This window comes from Martes martes (assembly GCF_963455335.1).
Source record: "Martes martes genome assembly, chromosome: 3".
Taxonomy (NCBI): Eukaryota; Metazoa; Chordata; class Mammalia; order Carnivora; family Mustelidae; genus Martes; species Martes martes.
This window is the reverse complement of record NC_137890.1, coordinates 10,307,552-10,328,841: the sequence shown is the minus strand read 5'-3', so window position 1 is coordinate 10,328,841 and position 21,290 is coordinate 10,307,552. Positions and strand designations below refer to the sequence as shown.

At 47.6% G+C, this 21,290-nt stretch overlaps 1 protein-coding gene across 8 annotated transcripts in view; it reads right to left on the bottom strand.

The window, feature by feature from the left end:
• GGACT (gamma-glutamylamine cyclotransferase) overlaps positions 1-21,035 on the bottom strand; it is a 56,358-nt gene extending 35,323 nt beyond the window's left edge. The window contains exons 1-2 of one of the 8 annotated variants that reach the window (XM_080798187.1): positions 20,980-21,035; positions 17,110-17,282 (exon numbers count right to left, since the gene is read on the bottom strand). The gene's annotated coding sequence lies outside the window, so the exon portion shown is untranslated. Of the gene's footprint in view, positions 1-17,109; positions 17,283-19,781; positions 19,920-20,602 lie in introns of those variants that run through there. The other 7 variants (XM_080798185.1, XM_080798192.1, XM_080798191.1 and 4 more) reach the window with 7 other exon arrangements.
• Positions 21,036-21,290: the final 255 nt, after the last annotated feature.

The following is a 21,290-nucleotide window of genomic DNA, read 5'->3' as shown; positions in this document are numbered from 1 at the left end:
TCTGTTTCAGTATTTCAAGTTACATTTCTTATTAACTCCCCATGAATGACCGAAACCTCTTTGAGCTCACCATTAACTATCTAAACTTCCCTGAACTCTGTTTTATATTTCCTTTTGGTTCTCATTTTCTCCTATCAGCAAAACTTTGTATTAGTCACACACTGTCCCAGAGAGTGGCTCATTCCTGATTGTTACTGAGAGGTAAGACCCACCTTTTGCTCCATTAATCCCACTTCTCACCCATTTTATTTTATTTTATTTTATTTTATTTTATTTTACTTTTTTATTTGACAGACAGAGATCACAAGCAGGTAGAGAGGCAGGCAGAGAGAGAGAGAGGAGGAAGCAGGCTCCCTGCTGAGCAAAGAGTCCGATGTGGGGCTTGATCCCACGACGCTGGGATCATGACCTGAGCTGAAGGCAAAGGCCCCAACCCGCTGAGCCACCCAGGCGCCCTTCTCACCCATTTTAGAGCCTGTCTTGCCAGTGAGGGCTCTCCTAAGACAAAATGACTATTATGAAATGTTATTCTCAAAGGCCAAACATTCTCCAAGTGGTCCCCTTTTGCTATCTCCAGAACAAAAACAAATCTGCAGTAAGCACTTCCTTTCTTGGAACTCAGCCATGCCGCCTACTGGGGGTGATTTTCACATTTGCCCGGGGCCCCGAGATGGGCAGCACCGCCCGCTGTGGGGACTGGCTTCAGGATTCGACAAGCCTGGGCAGTGACACTGGAAATGATCGGACCTCTGAGCCTCAGTTTCCTTCTCTGTCCAATCCACAGTAGCGCTTCACGGAGGTAGGGTGGGCACCCCCCCCCAAGATAACACAGGTAAAATGCCCAGCATGGAGCCTCATGCACAGAGGTACCCAACAAATGAGAGTCAGTCTGGGCTGTTATAACAGGGTAACTTACAAACAACACACACTTATTTCTCGAGGTTCTGGAGCCCAAGAAGTCCAAGATCAAGGCACGGGCAGGTTCAGTGCCGGGGGGAGGCCCACATTCTGGCTCAAGGATGGCATCTTCACATTGTGGCCTCACAGGCAAGGGGGCGGAGGGAGTTCTCTGGGGTCTCTTTGGAAGGGCGCCAAACTCATCATGGATGCTCCACGCTCATGACCCAATCACCTCCCAAAGGAGGTTAGGATTTCCGCATATGAATTTTGGGGGCAGGCAAACATTCAAACCATAGCAGTTATTTTCTAGGAAATAGACAAATGAAAATTACTACTTCTGCTCAAAAGATCACTCTCCAGAGTCTCCCTGCTCTGAGAAGATACTGGAAACTGAGGCAATAGCCTGGGGTCTTGTCCCAAGCTATGTGACATACTCAAGATTCAAAAGGACTTGATTCAGGGCCCTTGGGGGACCTCATGTAGCCTCACAGAGAGGAAACGCCCATCTTGCCTACCTCACCGGCTCTGCCATAGTGCTCAAATTACCAGATATGCACGGAAACACCGTGACATTTTATTTTTCCATAAGATGACCAGCCCTGCCCACCCCGCGTGGTCCTCCGGTCGCATACACTTGACAAATACTCTAGCAGTCTACTCCGTTAAGTTTGGGGGAGGCTGACATCCTGATTTCCATCTCAGACGTACACTTTAGTTTTCCAAGAAATGCAGTATTTCCTTGCAAGCTCACCAGCCTCTCCAGACCCGGTGTGACTAATCACAGCCGGCACGTCTACCACACACAGAACCAGGTGTACTTCCAAGCACTTGACATAGCTTAGCTGATTTAATTCCTATGGAAACCTGCGGGGTGGTCTCCTTCATTCCATTCTGCCCGTGAGGGAGTGGGGACAGAGGGAGCCGCGAGGCAGGGCTCACCTGCCCGAAGTCACGCCCTGGAAGCAGCAGAGTCGGGCTGACTCTGGAGCTCAAGCCCTTACCCCGCTCCAAACAGCTACGGGCCCCATCAGAGCTCCCCCTTCCAGGGACCCCGGCCCCCACCTTCACCCTTAAGCCACACTGAGCTTCCTGAGCTGGACTCAGGGGCTCCAGGCAGCACTCGGGACACCCCGGTGTCCTGTGCAGCTGTTTGCACTCCCGCCCTGTCACCGTAGCCCGAACCCCGCCAGCTTGTCCTGCTGCTGCTCCCTGAACCCTCCCCCGATTCCCCCTGTTTGTATCTTAGCACACGGGCCGTATTCTGCCCCTACATTCTGGTTCTCTTCTCTCTTACTAAATTCCCAAAGGACAGGTGACACATTTTAACTGTTCCCCATGACACAGACGTTTGCCTGGTCCTGGGAATTCTCAATTAGCCAACTGTTTTCTCTGTTTTGATCGGAAAGAAAGAAATGACAACAAAACAGTTTCCAAGCAGACACTTAGTTTCAAACTGCCTTCTCTGACATCGAGTTACAAGGACCCTTCGTTCACTGGGGACTTACGGCAGGAGGAGGACATGAAGTGGTCACTCGGCTGCCCATCCTGGGTCTGGACGCCGGGCTCGGCATCCCCCCAGAGCTTGCGGAAGCTGCGAGGACAGATGGGAGCCATGCCCTCAAGCTCGAAGTCTAGAAGGAAGGTGGGGCAGGTGCTCGGAGAACTCCACAGTGGACGATGGCGTGAAAACAAGGTTGTAAAAGAGATACACTGATTGTTATGGGCTGAGTTGGGCCACCCTTGCCAGCTTCATAGGTTAAAACCCCGGACCCCCAGCACCTCGGAACGTGGCTGCATTTGGAGACGGGGTCTTTAAAGGGGTCCCTAGGTTACCATGAGGTCTTCAGGGTGAGCCTTACACCCCGTTTGACCAGTGTCCTGATAGGAAGAGGAAAAGTGGACCCGCAGACGCCGGGGCTGCGGGAGCAGAGGAGCGGCCATGTGAGGGCACTAGGAGAGGGCGGCCGTGCGCCAGCCAGGAGGGGGCCCCCAGGAGAAACCCACCCTGCCCCGGGTTCCCGCCTCCACACACTCGCTGCTCGAGCCCCAGCCTGCGGAACTCGGTTACACAAGTGCTGGGACCCAGTCCGAGCACAGCGTGGTCTACCACTCAGCGTGGGTGAGCCCAGAGCGCATCACGGGAAGGAAGGAGACCTCAGGTCACACGGCGTTTGGTCCCGTGATAGGAAATACCAGGATGGTGAATCCACAGACGTGTGGCTGCCAGGGCTGAGGGGAGCGAGGGCTGGGAAGCGACTGCCGGGCATACGTGGAGTTTTCTTTCAGGACGACGGAAATGTTCTAGAACTAGATGGAGGGGGTCGTACATCATGATCAAAGTGCTGAATGTCACTGAATTCTTCACTTCAAAATAGTCAATTTTATGGTATGTGAATTTCACTCCAATAAAAACTGTATATTTAAAAAAATCTTTAATAAGATACCCATACAATATACTATTAGGATATAATGTGTTGGGGCGCCTGGGTGGCTCAGTGGGTTAAGCCTCTGACTTCCGCTCAGGTCATGATCTCAGGGTCCTGGGATCGAGCCCTGCATCGGGCTCTCTGCTCAGCGGGGAGCCTGCCTCCCTCTCACTCTCTGCCTGGCTCTCTGCCTACTTGTGATCGCTCTCTGTCAACTAAATAAATAAACTTAAAAAAAAAAAAGAATATAATGTATGGGGAGAGATGAATTCTGCTCGTGTGTGATCTGGACGGAAGCTGACCCTGGAGCGAGGGCAAAGGTCATCCTGGAGAGCAAACAGGAGGGTGGCAGGGGCGGCACTCCAGCCGGAAATGGGGAGACTTGGGGCCCCCAGGTAGGAAGGTGGGGGTGGCAGGAGCCCAGGGCAAGGCCTGCCTGAGGAGGAGGGGAGATGGCGCAGACTCAGTGGAGCTCCGGAAACACAGGCCAAGTTTCAACACACCTGTTTCTGGGCTCCTTCTCCAGAGAGTTTAATTAGTTAAGTCTGATGCTGGGAACAGAAACCTGTATTTATAATAAAATACAACATTTTAAAAAGCTCTCTAGTGATTAATCTTCTGGGAAACCACTTATTTCTCAGTGAGCCTTTCCCTTATGGGGAAGAGTCTTTCAGGGTTTTCCCCCCAGCTTTACTGAAGTATATACTTGACAAATCAAAGTTGTGCATATTTCAGGTGTACACGTGATGATCGGACCCATGTACGTGTTGCGAAAGGATCACCACCATCAAGCTAATTACCACAGCCCTCACCTCACAGACGCCGCGCCTCCCGGAGTGTATTCCTCTCAGCTGGTTCTGTACCCTGTGCTCGGCAGCTCCCTTTTCCCTCCCCCGAGCCCCGGCAATCACCCTTCTAGTCTCTGCTTCTATGAGCTCAACCTTTTTAGATTCCACATATAAGTGGTATTATACACTGTTTATTTTCCCGTGTTTGGCCAACTGTACTTAGCATAACGTCCCCCAGATCCATCCATGTTGCTGCAAATGGCAGGATTTCCTTCTTTTTTACAGTTGAATAAAATATACATTTTATATATACATACATTATATATTATATATACATATACATATACATATATATGAATATAGTACACCTAACATGAATAATATATAAAATTCCATTATGTTATATATGTATAACTCCATATATAATGGAATATTATACATACACACACTTCATTCATCTGTTGACAGACACTTAGGTTGTTTCCATATCTTTCCTATTGTGAGTAAGGTCCTTTAGTTTCATGCTGACGCTACTTTAGAATTAATAATTTTGCAGTGAAAGAGGCTTCATTATGCTCTGTATACTTTAAAAGCAGGGAAGGCAAACTAACTCACTTCACAAGATTTTCTAGAAAAGATCTTTGCTTTACCTTCCTCTATATGGGAAGTTCAATCAACCAGAAAAGCAGATCTTCCAAATATTAAACATTTAACATGTGTGAAAACCTGTATCTTCAAAAACACTTCAATTGTCCAACTGACACAAAAAGGAAAATAAAATACATAAAAATAAAGATAATATAAAAAAGATCCTAGGAAACTAGAAGGTGGTCCCTTCCGTGCTTAGGATGTATCAGGCCTTGCAAGTGCCCCATCATTTTCTCTAAGAGTGTTCCCTAAACAAGATCACCAGATACAAATGTTCTAGGAGCATCATGTTTATAATTGCTTATGATTCAAGGTCAGCCTTAAGTACAAATATTAGGCAACAAGTATAACCATGTTAAAAATGTGGAATAAATTACATTTTTTACTTTCAACACCTGGTGTCACCAGCATAACACAGTACAGGGCTCTACAGGCTCTGAGTTGGGTGAGCCCTGGGGTGGTGGCCGCCAGGCCTCCTTCTGGGAGGGAAGCCCGAGGCCCAGTTTACACCTTCCAGCAGCATGTTTTAACCACTCCCCCAGACAGCTAAATCCCCAGAAATCACCCAGGGTTAAAGGGCAGTCTTCATGCTGGTTTTTAACTTTGACCATAATGATGCAAGGGAAAGACTGGAGTGAAGCAAACCTGAAATGCTTTTTCTTTCTACAGTGTTCCACAAGGGATGGCCTGTGCACCTTCCCTCCCCAGTCCTGTGGTCCAGTATGTCCACTCCCCAAAGTCACAGGTAATCTTGTTTAGACCGGCTTGCTGATGACAGGCCTGAAATTAAAAACCCAAATCTCCATGAAAACATGATTCTGTAAAGTCACTGGTGTTCAGGTCAGGTCAGCCGTCGAACAAAGGGGAGATATCGGGAAGGAGAAGGCATCCTACAGAGGCCCTGACTGAAGATCCCAGCGCCGACCCCATAAGGGACTGGCAGGAGCTGAGCAGCCCGGTGCGGTCCGGCCGCCCGCGAACCCAGCAACCTTCCACGGCTGCGTGACTACTAGCAGTCAGGGCCGGGTACCTGGTGTGACATCCAAGGAAAGGGACTGGCACAGCCTGAGCATGTATTTTTAAAACAAGGTAACAGCCCAGCAGCCCTTGTTTCCCTGCAAGACTCCGCAGATGCTGGTTTCGAGCCACTGTCATCCGTGAGCCAATGTGGGACGGTAAGTCCTGGGAAAGCAGTGCCGCTGCGGCCAGCGCTTGCCTGGATCTGGGAGGCACCCACACCCCTGGGGGCCCCCGGCCCTCCTTCCTCCCACCCCCACCGCTCCCGGGTATTGGTAACAAGGTCCCTTCCTTCTTCCCCATGGAATTATCTTGGATGGCCACCTCCTAAATGACCTCACCCCTCCCAGACTTGCCCTCACACACCCTCCCCGCTGCTGAGTGCAGAACTGTGCCCTCCCCGTTCCCGGCCAGGGCTCCGGGGGGGCACCCTCTCAGACAGCCCCATCGATACTGTCCCCCGGGGATCATGTCCTTGTGTGATTCCTGCCCCCTGGGCAAGGGCTCAGTTGGGTGACTTGCTTCCAGTGAACACAACACAGAGGAAGCCGTGGACCGTTCCTTCTACAGTGAGTTATGAGAACTGTGGCTTCCGCCTGGGGGACTCTCTGGTGCATTCTCTCCCTCCAGCCCCTTGCCGGCAGGGAGGCCAGCGGCCCTGCTGTGCAACTCTCCAAGGAGACACCCATGCGGAGAGCGACTGAGGTCTGCCAACGGCTGGAAAGGACCGAGGCCTGCTGGCTAGTTTGTGAAGGAGAGCCTCCCCGTCAGCCTGGAGATGCCCACAGCCCCGGCCAAGGCCCTTACTGCGGCTTCCTGGAAACCTTGAGCCACAGCCCTGCAGCCCAGTGGCTCCCAGACTCCCACCAGCAGAAACCGGGGAACGACACATGTTGTCCGCAGTCGCTGAGTTTGGGGGGGCTCCGGCAGGTGGGTACAGACAACACGGTCAAAAGAGTCAAGTCTAAGTCCCTGCGTGTGGCTCACATGGGCCAATCACCATCCAGCCCCGTTGTTCTCTTCAGCCACATGTAGGCCAAACACGCCCACTGCTCCGCGGCAGGTGTCATCTGTCCCCTTCTTCACTCGTAAGGCTGCCACTGCCCCTCAGCAACTGCTTCCTTCCTCAGCGCGCTGCCTGGCAAACTCCTCCTTGTCCTTCATGGTTCCCAGGTGCCGCCAGCCTCATCTCCGCTGTGTAATCCCCCCTCATGAGCAGGACCACTGCCGCCACCGAGCCCTCAGGGGGCACCTCTCTGCTTGCTGGCGCACTTTCTCTGTCCCAGGCCTGGAACTGGCCATTTCTCCAAGGAGCTCTGCTCCCGCCTGTGCTGGAAAATGGTCTTTAGAAGCCAAGATCTGGGTGGGAGGTGTGCTTCCTGCTGGTGTAGTATCAGCGGCCCCTCGGTGCCACAGACACGTGTATATCCATATATATGAAGAGACACATTTATATACGCAGACATATAAACACACACATATTTACATGAATGCGTATTGAAAACCATGAGTTCACACCCACACACCTGACCCGATTCACACCACAGGGTTCATCCTCGCTCTCGAAATTTCTGTACTGGCAACTCCCTTCAACAGCAGTAAGCCTGACTCCCATTGCCTTTAGCACAGTTCATTATGTGATCAATCTTTCCACATGTAACTAATTTCCAAGTTCAGTGACAAGCATCTCCCCCGCAGGTAAACCCTCCTCTCCTGCCACTCCGGCTCTGACACCCCACGTCAACAAGGAAGCCCACTGAAAGGACAGCCTTCTCAACCCACTCAGCCCGGGACGCCCCGCGCCAGGTTCACGGGGTGGAGAGAGGGACTTCGCCTCTTTCCAGGAGGGGCTGCGAAGCCGCATCGGGCAGGCGCACTCACAAGAGCGGAGAAGGAATCGGAGGTCGTGTGCGCACGCCAGGCCACCAGGCTCCTCTGTGTCACTGGTAGCATGTGGCTTCCATTCTCAAGAGCCTCTTACGAGAAAAGACGGTGGGCAGTCCGTTGGCCATAATGTCTTCATGCAAAGGAGGAGGAAACATGAGGGTAGGGTGAGGAACAGGCCCGATTTCCAGGGGACTCAGGTTCCTTCCTTTGCAAAACTGCCCAGAAGTCCCACAGATTCCTGCTTCCTGTCCTTTACCACGACTCGAGGCACACCGTCACTCTGAATAAAACTGCAGATCGGTAACTCAGGAAGGAGAGACTGGATATTCGCTAGTGACCACCATTTCTGCCACTCTCACGTTCTTTGCTTACTGGCCAACACCCTGTATGCAGGAACTACTGAAGACCTTGAGTGAATCCTCGGAAGCATTCTCCACTCTCACCTATCGCTAGGGTTTTAAATTCTCACTCTAAGTCATGCTAAGGGCACAGGAACTCTTAGAGGGGCTTAAATGGTTGCTTGGATGCTGTATCACGACATCTCTAGTAATCTAAAAATCCCACATGTGAGAAAATGTCACAGTGGGTCTTTCCGAGAGCTTGCTGATGCTCCAGGAAAACTTCCACCTCTGACAACACCTTATAGCCCACCTGTGTGAGAACACTATGCAAGGAGCAGATCAAAACTCCAACCCCAACTAGCACAGAGTTTAAGAGATGGGGGCAGAGAGCCGTGAAAACAGTCCTAGCTCTCTGCCAAGCCAAAAAAAAGGGAGAAAGGAAAAGGGAAAAATAATACAGTGGAAGAAAATCTCAGAAATGGGGGGACCGGCACATGAGAGCCACTCTTTTGGAAGTCCTAGGGAGACTTATCCTGTAAAATCACCCAGGAGGTAAGCCTTGATACATTTCAGACAAATTCATCTGAAATCAATGCTGTTTCCCCGCAAGGAAGACCCAAGGACTGCTATTTAATGGAAAGGCACTACAGAAATTTTTCTATTTATAAGTTATTATGGCAGTGTAATTTCTTGATATTGTCCCAACATCCTTCAGATCATTGATGTATAGTGTTATTTCTGGAAGCAGGAGAAAGCACGGTATATGAGGAACACATATACTTCTGTGATAGATGTGGTTCGCTTCATGGTCAGGTAAAACCCTGCTACCCTTCAGACATGTTCAAGTGTTTCATCTCTGTGCACCTCAGCTATGTCACCTAAAAAATAGGGATAATAATGCCCACCTCAAGGGTTAGCATATGAGAATTTATGAAATAACATGCAAAAATTCTGCCACACAGTGATTTTCATAAGTATTAGTACCCTTCCAAGAGAAGGGCAAATCACAGAATTCCTCTAAGGACTAAACAACAGAATGTACCACAGATATAAAGTGCCTGGCATAGGGCTTGTATATCCAATAAATGTCCCTTTTTAACTTACACATCCTCATACAACGCCATATTTTCTAGCATGGTTGAATGATGTTCTTTATAATGAACTTTAACCCTTTATGCACGGAAAATAATCGTACAAACCTTCTCCGCGTTCATCAACACTGTAGACTAACATCCTTGTTCCCTGCAGCGTTACCCACAACAGCAAGGAAGTGGGAGACACCCAAGTGCCCATCCTTAGATGAATGGGTAAATAAAATGTGGTTTCTGTATACAGTATTCAGCCTTTAAAAAGGAAAGAAATGCTGTCACATGCTACAAAACGGATAAGCCTTAGGGACATTACACGAAATGAAATGAGCCAGTCACAAAGAGAAAAATACTGTATGATTCCATTTACGTCAGGTCCCTAGAATCGTCAAATTCACAGAGATGGGAAGAAGAACGTGGTTGCTAGGAGCTAGGGGAGGAGAGGGGACCTGTTGTCTGATAGGCACAGCTTCAGTTTTGCAGGATGAAAGTTTGGGAGGCGTGTTGTACAACACTGTGAATATACTTTACTCTACTGAACTATAAACGTAAAAATGGTAAGTTTTGTTATTTTTGTACCACAATAAAAAATAATTTTTTAAATGATATGACTTGTAAGCGTTCATCGTAACACGGGATCACAGCACTGGTTAATTCTGGACTGCTCTACTGTCCGGAGATGAACCCAGAGCAAGCCTCAGGAGTTACTCTAGAGTCTGCTTTAAGTGACTATCTGGGATTTGTTAGGATTTAGGTGCTAAGGGGGAAAGGGGAACTTGACATCTTTCGGGATATAATATGTCGTATTACCCTCAGAATTTTAAGATGTGAAAACTGGAAAAAACTTTCAGAATTGCATTTTAAAGGGAAGAAGTGAAGTCTAGGCTGTAATCAAACTAGATGATTCGCCTAAGATCACACAGATAGTCATTATGAACAGAGCCGGAAAGAGAAAACCTCTCCTGATCACCCCTACAATCCTCTGGGACAACTAGGACTCCACTCTTCAGAATGCCGCGCCTCCAAACCGCACTGTTTAATGCGCCGCCACCAGGGGGCAGCAGGTGTCTTAGGCTGGTATTCTAAAACCCCAACCTACGGCCCCAGTACATGCCTACTGCCCCTTCCTCCACCCCCAATATATATGCGCACTTATAGGACTTTATTAATATCAACAGGAATAAAGTTTAAAGAACATCTATAATCAGTTTTTAAAACAAAACAAAGACTTAGGTCCAATGGAGGTAACAACCTTCCTATTCCTTCTCTATTTCTAATGTATCCCAATCCTAATTGACGTAAGGGTCAGTTACTGCTAGTTTTAAGCCAAAAATGACGTAGCCATGGAAACCCATCCCATTTCTTTACATTTTGAACCAAATTTTCCTAACGCTTGGCCTCTTAGGCTTCGTACCACAACCACCTCCAGCCCATCGGCAACTTGCCCTCCATCTTCCTTTGTCGGGCTCAGTCTGTCTTTCTGACGCCGCTGTGTTACAAAGGCAGGTCTGTCAACAGGCCTAACCCTTCAGCAACTTTGCAGAAGTCAAACACGGAGATTCTAGATGACAATGATTTCCACTCTTTTTAAATACTACCTCCTGGAAGCTCAAACCATAGCAGCTAACGGGGCAGACACGACAAGGGCCGTTCCCTCAGCCACGACCCTGTGCACCCTGAGACTTCCACAGTTCGATCTCATTTGAGGAACAACATTAGCAGCGACATTTCGGTAATTAATCCTGGAGGCAATTCCACACTTTGAGGCAATAGTGACCAGTGATTGTGGTCCCTGAATCATCCAAAGAGAGGCCCACAATCTTTACTTCACAAACAAATTTCAAATGGTTTTCTTCCTTGAGCTCAAAATGCTTTAATAGAGAACAAGGTATTCAAACGCAATACAGGGGAGCGGTCCATTCTTAAACCACAACAGTGCCGTGTTCGCCGTAGTAAAAAGGCATTCAGAGAAATTACTGTCTGCTCACATCCAGTTTCCCTCATGTAATTTACTATTCACAGATCTTTTTTCTTTTTTTAATGAAGTTGTTGTTGTTGTTTTTAGGGGTGGGGGGAGAGGAGAGGAGGAGGGAAAGAAAGAATCTCAAGCAGGCTCCAGACCCAGCATAAAGGGCAGGGCCAGGCTCTATCTCAGGACCCCAGAGGAAATCAAGAGTTGGGCACTTCACTGGCTGAGCCACCCAGGTGGCCCCCTCCCTGATCAATCTACCCTAACAGAAAACTGATGGCAAAAGCAGTTATGGCACTAGGGGTTACTAATGATAAAACAGAAATGAGGCATGCCCAAGATACATATAATGAATGGACCACTGCAAAATGTATTCTGATAGCATTCTGTAACCCTTTGCCAAATATGGTGTCAACTGGTGGGACTTAAATAACATTCTGGTTTTAATTTAATATTTTCCATATAGAACATTGACCATACTTAATTATGGAATATCACCAGAAAACCAGAAATAATTATTTTTATAACAGGCATGTAAAGTAAATTTCATTCAGTAATTTATTCAAGAGTTATTAAAAATAACTTTTTATAGATGACATCAGATGATTTAAAAAAACACATCTATTAGAGGGCTGAAATGAAAACACCTGACGATCGCAAGTGCTAACAAAAATATGGGGCAACGGGAACTCTCATACATTGGTGGTTGAGATGCAAGACGGTGGGGTACGGCCACCCTGGAAAAGTCTGCCAGTTTCTCAAAAAGTTAAGCCTACACATTCCATATGACCCAGCCATTTTGCTCCTGGGGATCTGCTCTAAAAAGATGAAAAATTTCCATCACATAAAGACCTATATAGCAATGTTTCCAGCAGCTCCATTCCTAATCCCCTGAAACTGTAAAGAATCCGATGTTCTTTAACAGTGCGTGGATCCGTAAACTGGGAAATGCCCGTAAGACGCAACACGCTCCTCAGCAATGAAAAGGAATATACGCACAGAAGAATCTCACAGGTGTTGTCTGAGTGAAGGAAGCCAGTCTCAAGGGTTGCATACTGTTTAATCTCATTTAGGTGAGATTCATGATGTGACATGGGAAAAGGAAAAACTTTTCAAGATGGAGACAGAGCTGGGCACCTCGATGGCTCAGTCTGTTAGGCATCCGACGACTGGCTGCAGCTCAGGTCATGTTCTCAGGGTCCTGGGATCAAGCCTCACACTGGAATCCACACTCAGTGTGGAATCTGCTTGGGATTCTCTCTCTCCCTCTGACTCCAGCCCCACCCCCCAACATCATGGGCTCCCCCTCTCGCCCTCTCTCCCAAATAAACAAACAAACAAACAAACAAACAAAAAGATGGAGACCAGATCAGGGGTTACCAGCAATCAGGGCAAGGGGAAGGGTTTGACTTACAATGGGACAGAATGAGGGAGGGCTTGGTATTTTTGGTTTTGTTTTCCGGCTTCTTTTGGTGGTGGAACTGTTCTGTGAAAGAACTGTGATGAGGGTTACATCAATCAATTTTAAGACCTACAGAATTATACAATAAAAAAGGCCAATTTTACTTTATATAAATTCTAGTAATAATGAAAGTATGAGAGTATGTACCTACTCTAAAACAGAGTTAAAAATGAGGTAAAAGTAAGAATAAGAGAACTCTGAATTAAGCTAACGTCTGACATACACCAATATTTATTATTAAAAGAGACTTAGGAGATGTGAAAACCAGATACAACAAATGAGCTTTGTTTTGACTCTGGTTTGAATAAACCAACTGCACAGACCTTTTTAGGCAAACAGAGATATCTGAATATAGTATTAGATAATATTAAGGATTTTTCATTCATTGTTAGGGAGGACTATAGTTATGTAAAAAACTAAACTTAAAAAAAATTCATACTAAAATAAGTTAGTGATCAAATGACATGATTTCTGGTATTTGCTTCAAAATCCCCCAGAAGTAAGCAAAAAACAAAAACTCAATAAAAACACAAAGGGAGAAGGGCTAATGGAACAAGAGTGGCAAAACCAGGATGGTGCACGGATTTCTGACATTGTGTTGGTTCATGAAGGGTTAAGGTTTACTGTCCTCTCCTTTTGAGTATGGCTGGAATGTTCATAATAAAATGCTGAGAGAAAAAAAACAACAACAATGACTTAGTCTTCACAAAACTCCCCAAACTGCCATCTAACTGTTCTTTATTCATTTATAATATACACCACAGTCACCCTTGAACAACGCTGGAGTTGGGCACCAATACCCTGCATTTGAAAAATCTGAGTATAACTTCTGACTCCCCCAAAAGTCAACTCCCAAGAGCTTACTGCCTTAGTGATAACATGTGTGTCGACTAATGCATATTTTGTATGCTGTATGTATTACATACTGTATTCTTATAATAAGTAAGCTAGAGAAAAGAAAATGTTATTTAAAAACTCACGAGGAAGAAAAAATACATTTACAACACTGTATTTATAAAAGAAAAAAAAAAAGCTGCACATGAGTGGACTCATGAAGTTTGAACCTGTGCTGTTCAAGGGTCAACTGTGATTTCCCCTTGTAAGCTTTTATAATCTATATTTAACTTGACAGAAAGCCAAGCTGAGCGAGAAAGAGTCCAGGCAGATGTGCTGCTTCTCACAAATAAGGGCTTCGTAATGGTACAAATAATGGCTTAAAGAATGCTTTTCAAATCTCACTTAATGCTCATAAATTAATAAAACCACCCTGACATGTAGAAATATTAATAATTGTCATTAACTCACCTGCTGCATCCTTCTAAGTGCAGGTGACAACAGCAGGAAGAGGTAATGAACTCTCACTGAAGACAGATGCAGTGATAGGAACCCACGGAGAAGAGGACAGCATTAACAGGAGAAGTTCTAATCTACTCTTCCTCTCATTTATCCTGACATAACTCAAAATATCGGAGTTCCAATAATACTCTCAACCAACTGGAAATATTTTTCTTACCGGCGGCCTATTAAGTGGCCGGTGCAACGGGGAATCAAAATGAGGAAGGTGTGGTTCTCATCTCAACAGAGTTACTATATGAGAAAATGCTAAATAGTTTAGCATGACTTTTGTTTCAAATAGCCCAACAGGGTTCTAGGCTAGTGTGCGAAGACAACTACACGGGCAAACATAGCAGAGAAAAGTAAATGGTTGAAGAGCCGTGAGCAGGAAAAGCACCATCCGGGCGCAGAGGCCGGAGGGACCCGTGGGGAAGACGGGGCCCAGGACGGAGGTTCTGATGGCCTTCGGCGGAGCCCCTCTGTCTCCGGTCACCCAGAAGCCTCTCTCCCCAGTGCCCCAAGGAGAGGCCCCAAGCGTCTGGAGTCTCCGGGTCAGCAGGGGAGAGCAAAGGCGCCCCGCCCCGAGGACTGGCAGCGCCTGGTAACGACCATCTGCCGGTCCCGAGGTCTGCGGCGCTGCCCCGCCCCCGCGGCAGCCCCCGCGCCACACGCGCGCCGACCGGCCGCAGGCCTCCCCGAGACCCCCGGAGCCGGTGGCCGCGGTCCCTCGCACACCGTAAGGGGTGGGATTAACGGTAAGGGCCTTAAATGCAGAAATTATCCTGGACTACCCAAATGGGCCCGTTCTCACCACGCCAGCCCTCAAAAGCGGAGCAGCCCTTCCCGGCTGGGGGCAGAGACCGAGCCGCGACCGCGGGGGAAGGGCGAAGGGACGACAACGCCACCTCTCCCGGCGGAAGGAGGGGGCCGTGAACCGAGGAATGCGGGCGGCCTCTGGGAGTGGGAAGGGGAGAAAAGAGAGCCTCCCCAAGAGCCTCCAGGAGGGGACACAGCCTCACAGATGCCCTGACTTCAGCCCACAGAGACCCATGTCGCCTCCTGACCCAGAGAACCGGCAGACAAGTGAGCATCCGCGTCCGCCATGTTGTAAGCCAAGAAGTTGGTGCCACCTTGCTCCGGCCGCACGAGGCAACACCGCTCCTCGGGGCTAGGCCCTCACCTGTGCCCTCCTCCCCTCACTACGCCGAGCAGCACACTTCCACTAGAATTAAAAGACAGCACCTTCCACCTCTCACATCTCTGCTCAAAGGTGTTTTCCTCCAAAAAGTGTTCCCAAACCTACCTACCCAGCCCAAGACAGGTCATGACCCCACTGCACACACGGCTCAGCCCCCACACCTCTCCAGCTCCCCGCCTGATTCACTGCGGACACTCTCTCCTTCAGAGCTTATTGTTTATTGGGCATTGACTAACTACTAAGTACCATGAGAAGGATTTTTCAGGGGTTTTCTCATTCACTCCTCCCAAAAACCCTACCAGGTAGACATAATTATCATCCCTCATTTTTAAAATGAGAAGCTAGTACCCGGCAAGGCCAGGACTGGAAGCCAGGTGGTCTGACATGGGAGCTGCTGCCCTTAACCCGAGCATTAATATCTGTCTCCTGCACGAGAAATCTAAGTTACAAGATCCTGTGGATTTATTAACCCCTCACCCCCAGTGTCCAACACAAAGAAGCTTAATAGTTGCTCAATATCAACAAATGGAACAAAGGTGGTTTCTCTCCCTACTATTCCTTTTTTCTTTAAGAAAATTTTTTGATTATGGAAAGTCAAATCTATACAGAAGCGATAATATAATGATCCTCCAAATACCCAAATCCCAACTTCAACACTTATCGGCCAAACTTAACACCAACATTTAATTGATTTAATATTATATTATCTAGTAGAAAGAGTCCCTTCAATATTTTTTTTGAAGAGTTACTTATTTATTTTGAATTGAGAGAGAGAGCGCGCAAGCATGGGGAGGGGCAGAGGGAGAGGGAGAGAAAAGCTCAAGCAGACTCCGCACAGAATGTGGAGCTCAGGGGCGCCAGAGTGGCTCAGTGGGTTAAAGCTACTCTCTTCGGCTCAAGTCATGATCTCGGGGTCCTGGGATCGAACCCCGCATTGGGCTCTATGCTCAGCGGGGATCCTGCTTCCCGCTCTCTCTCTGCCTGTCTCTCTGCCTACTTGTGATCTCTGTCTGTCAAATAAATAAATAAAATCTTAAAAAAAAAAAAAAAAAGAAGGTGGAGACCAATGTGGGGCTCGATCTCACAAACCTGAGGTCATGACGTGAGCTAGATGCTTAACCGACTGAGTCACCCAGGTGCCCCTCAATATTCTTCTTGTATAGAATCACGTTCCTAGTTCTCATCACATGTTCATTTACCTGTGTTGCTAAGACTTTAAAAAAAAAAAAGTCTTGAAATGAACGAGTTTCGTTTTGTTTTGTTTTTAAAGATTTTATTTGTTTATTTGAGAGAGAGACAGTGAGAGAAAGCACGAGAGGGGAGAAGGTCAGAAGGAGAAGCAGACTACCTATGGAGCTGGGAGCCCAATGCGGACTCGATCCCGGGACTCCGGGATCATGACCCGAGCTGAAGGCAGTTGTTTAACCAACTGAGCCACCCAGGCACCCCCAGACAAGTCTTTCTAAGCAAAACATAAATTGAGGGAACTGTAAAGGGGAAACTGATTATTTTTTCCATATATAAAATTAAATTTTCTGCAGAGCATAAATATTGTAAACAAAGTTTAAAAAATGGGGGAAATAGGTCTAACACCTATGACAAAAGATTAGCATCTCCAATGTATAAAGAATTCTTACAGGGGCACCTGGGTGGCTGTCATTAGGCATCTGCCTTCAGCGCAGGTCCTGTTCCCAGGGTCCTGGGATCAAGCCCCACACTGGGCTCCCTGCTCAGTGGGAAGCCTGCTTCTCCCTCTCCCACTCCTCTTGCTTATGGTCCCTCTCCTGCTGTGTCTCTCTCTGTCAAATAAATAAAAAAAAAAATCTTAAAAAAAAAAAAGAATTCTTAGAAATCGAAATGAAAAAGACCAATACCATGTTATCTGGAAAAACGCATACAGGAATGAACAGACAGACAGTTTCACCTACTAAACTTAAGCAACAGAAATACAAGAACTTCCAAGTGACACTCTTTGTCAAGATACTTACTCTGGTGCTCTGAGATTTAGGAGTAAGACATACTCTAGAACAGAGGAAAAAACAATTCTTACCTTTAAACTTGTCTCTTCAAAACTGTGTCACCCCGGAATCCAGCACTATAGTAAGTGTGAGAGCTTACAAAGCTTTTGACTTCAGAATTCTTCTAATGGGACAGCAGGATAAGAACTCTGTCCTCACAGCATGACCCATGGACCATGGACCAGGTATCCAGCATTCAGTCCTGCTGTGGGGGATGAAGAGGAGGGCAAGTGAAGAAAGTTGAGTGTTTCAGAGACAAGGGGATTCAAAACAAAAATCGCTCAGCCCCTGCTGGATGGCATCTGAAACCCTGGGCCTGGACCCAGGAAGGAAGGTATTTCCATTCAGCGGGAAAAAGTGGTCCCAGCCAAGGGGCCACAGGGTAGCATGAACAGAGGAGAGTTACCACTGACCTAGCAGAGGGGTTCAAAGTTCTCTACATCCTTGAGAAATAGCAACCATACTTGAAAGTAAGGAAAATAAGATGAGAAAGAAAAAAAGTATATTTTCAGCCATCAGGCAAAACCTATTTTAGGAATATTGAGCCTCTTAGATGAGGGCTTCTGAGTTTTTTAAAGTCATAAATTTATATTAAAAAACAATTCAAATCACTTCTTTAGTACACCTGCCCAAAATGGAGAAACTGAACTTAATTAACCTCAACATTTAGATCTAACTTCCAGCTTACAGGAACTACAGGGGATAGAGGAACAAGCTAAACCATACTATACAAAAAGCCAAATAAATCCAGAATGTGAGGCATCTATAGGCAGCCAAGGGCCACCAGTAAATCTCCAGCACTAAAGAAACTCACTGGGACCTCAACATACCAGGGTCAGCAAACTCTGGCCCTTAGGTAAGTCCAGCTGCCAGTTCAAACTCAAAAGCCTTGACAACAAAATGTTATTGGGACACAGCCACCCTCATTCACGTCCATATCATCTCTAGCTACTTTTTGCAGGAAAGCACAGTTGAGTAGTTGCAACTGAGACCACACAGCCTCCAAAGCCTGCGGGAGTTAGTGTCTGACGCTTGTCACAAAGTCTGCTGAACCTGTGTCCTAGATTAAAAGAGGCAACAGCTACTCAACAAAACACCGCGTGTGGACCTTGTTTGGATTCCAACTCACACACACCAACAGTAAAAGTAAGTGCGTTTTTGAGGCAATCAAGGAATTTTGTGGACTGGGTCTTAGAAAATATTACGGAATTATTGCCAACGCAATCAGGAGATGACGACAGTATTAAGGCCATATGAGAAAAAGACCTTTTGTTGAAAGCACGTACTACACTCTCTAAGGGCAACATGACATGTCTGGAATTTAAACTGCTTCAACAACAAAAGAGATGAAGCAGATATGGCCAAAGAAACTGTTTTAAGAAACTGGTCGATCTACTTGTGGATATATAATGGGGAAGTTCATTGTACTATTCCCTCTGTTTTTGGTTTGTTTTAATAAAAAAGAAGAAAAAAACCTTGATCAAAAAGTAGAGTTTATAAGGACGCTTGGGTGGCTCAACCGGTTAAGTGTCCGACTCTTGATTTCGACCCAGGTCATGATCTCAGGGTTGTGAGATCGAGCCCCGTGTCTAGCTCCACGGTGGGCATGGAGCCTGCTTAAGTTTCTCTCTCTCCCTTTTCCTCTGCCCCTCCCCTTCTTAAAAAAAAAAAAAAAACTAGGGTTTACAGCCCAGACAGCCTTTCTCCTCAGGCAGGCCTCCCACCCCACCCCTTCTTACACGGAGTCTAGCCTCAGCACACCCCTTGCTCCGCTACCTCTGAACATAGTTACACTTTAAGCTCCTGATCTTGGTTTATGGTGTCTGCCAACCAGGAATGCCCCATTCCACTCCTCAGCCCATCAAAATTCTCCTCTCTGCTCAAAGTCCAGAACAAATGTGACGGTAGCCAGGTCCTCCAGTGACCATTCACCTCTCTGTGGCCCAACAGACCATCGTTTCTTTGAAATTTCTTTCGTCCTTAACATGTTAGCTCTTTACTGTGTCTATTACCCCATGAGCCCATACAAACCCTGAGACTCCTGTAATTCCACTGCAGGAGTGTAACACCTTACCCACAGTAAGCTCTGCCTGTATAGTTCTCAGGTCCAAGGGCAGGTCCAAGCTAAACAAAGCTGTCCCGCCCTAAGCAGTTTCACTGACAAGAGAGAGACCTTCGGTTAAAGAATGAATCTCTGTGAAATGAGAGGCTGGTCATGTTTACCTGGTGCTCTCTTAATAAAATCTCTAATTGCTAAGGTTTGCCCCTGAATAGAGAATGTTCTAGAGAAGAATGCTAAGATCGCTTGAATGTGTCCCTTATCTCCTCTCCTTGGGACCTGTCCCTCTGCAAACAAACACTGTGGCATTCACCTCCATACCAGTCCTCAGGGGCCCCTACCCCCTGGTAAAGTACCTGACTAACTTGGTACAAAGCCTTCCAGTCACTCCACTTGGAAGAGCTGACACAGGCTGGAACCTTCATGAGATCTCATTAGATTAAAAAAAAAAAAAGAAAGGACAGATAATTTTAAAAACAGTATCAGCTTCTGTCCCTGTTCTCTTCTACTTCCTGCTGCCCAGTATCTAAGGCCAGCATGAATAACTACCCTCCCTAGTCTGACGCTAACAGTTAAGACCCTGGTTGGCAAGGTCAACTAGTCCAAAATATTTGACAAAAATCCACCAATTAGAAATTAATTTACCTTTACCAACTGAGCTTTTGAAATACAAATGCTCTCTTCCAGGACCCTCTGCTTATTCAGGAACTTCTGGCTTCTCCTGGGAGTCGTTCCAGGAAAACAAGGCATTTTGGGAAAATGAGGGCAAACCGCAGGAGCTCTCCGTATTAGCATTTCAATAAATTGAATGAGACCAGGGAGAATAGTCCTCCGTTATAGGAAAAAGTACATAAGGACAGTGCGAGACCTACACTTTATATAGGTCAATCCGGCAGATTTAGAAGTGTCCTTTATTTTTCTGTTTTGCTTTTTTATTAGAGAGCGGGGAGGGGCAGAGGAAGAGGGAGAATCTGAAGCAGGCTCCACCATTGGGGCTCTATCTCACAACACTCAGATCATGACCTCCACGGAAGTCATGAGTCTGATGCTTAACCCACTGAGCCACCCTTTCGTTTTTCACACATGATTTCTCCCTAGAACATCTGGCAAAATGAATGATCTGCTTTTTAAAAAGTGGCTACAAGTCTCATGCATTTTTTTTTTTTTACCAGTTCTACGTTAATAAAGCAAGCTTTATTAACTTTATTAAAGCAAGTCAAGAAGGGATGTTTAAAAACCTGCACTGACAGGGTTTCAAGTACAATCACCGAGTCATCTTTGGGCGACAGAGTGAAAAGGCAATAACCGCACTGGGTAATCAGGGCAGCAAGAGAAATTTCTCCCCACGCCTCAGAGGGGTCACTAACAGCTCCAAGGAAATGCCAGAAGTTTTTAGATTTCTTGGGCAGCTTTTGGTTTCCTCACAGACAGGAATCTAAATTAACAATTTCTGAAAGCGCTACTACCCTCGTTCACCCGAGAGATCCTTTCAAAACCACTTTCTGAATCACCATCACTCTCCTGGGTAGTAACGGGCAGCGTCCACACCTGCGGACAGGAACTAGCTTTCTTCGCCCACGCCCTCGCTGGCGGTGGCGCCCGCGTCCCGCCGCGTGCGGCGACTCTGGGGACGCGTTTCGTGGCCGGGTTCCCTTCCCTTCCGGCCGGTCCCGCAGGCCGCCCGCGGCTCCTCCACGGCCAAGTTCGGTCCCCGGCCTCTTCTCCCCTCTCCCCGGCTCCGGCGGCCGCCGCGCAGGGACGGAGAGTCCCCCGCGTCCCCAGAGCCCCGGCGCGGAGAGAGCGGGGACAGGTCCTCTCGCCCGGCCCGCGCGCCGCGCCTCACCTGCCGCAGAGCGCGGCGCCGTCGGGGACAGCAGGCGGGGCAGCGAGCGGAAATCTGGGGCGAGACGGGCGCAGCTGCCCCGGGAGGCCGCCCCCGCCGGCGCCCCCTGGAGGCGGGCGCGAGCACACACCCGCCGAGGACGCTCCCGCGCTAAGGCGCCCCGCCTGGGGCCTCGCGGCAGCCTTGACCCTGAACCGGACCCAGGCGCACCTGGGGGCACATCACAGCCACACACACAGGAACGAGCCCACACCTGACAGGTACACACATCGCACACTCCGCGCCCGTATCCTACTGGACACAGGTAATCA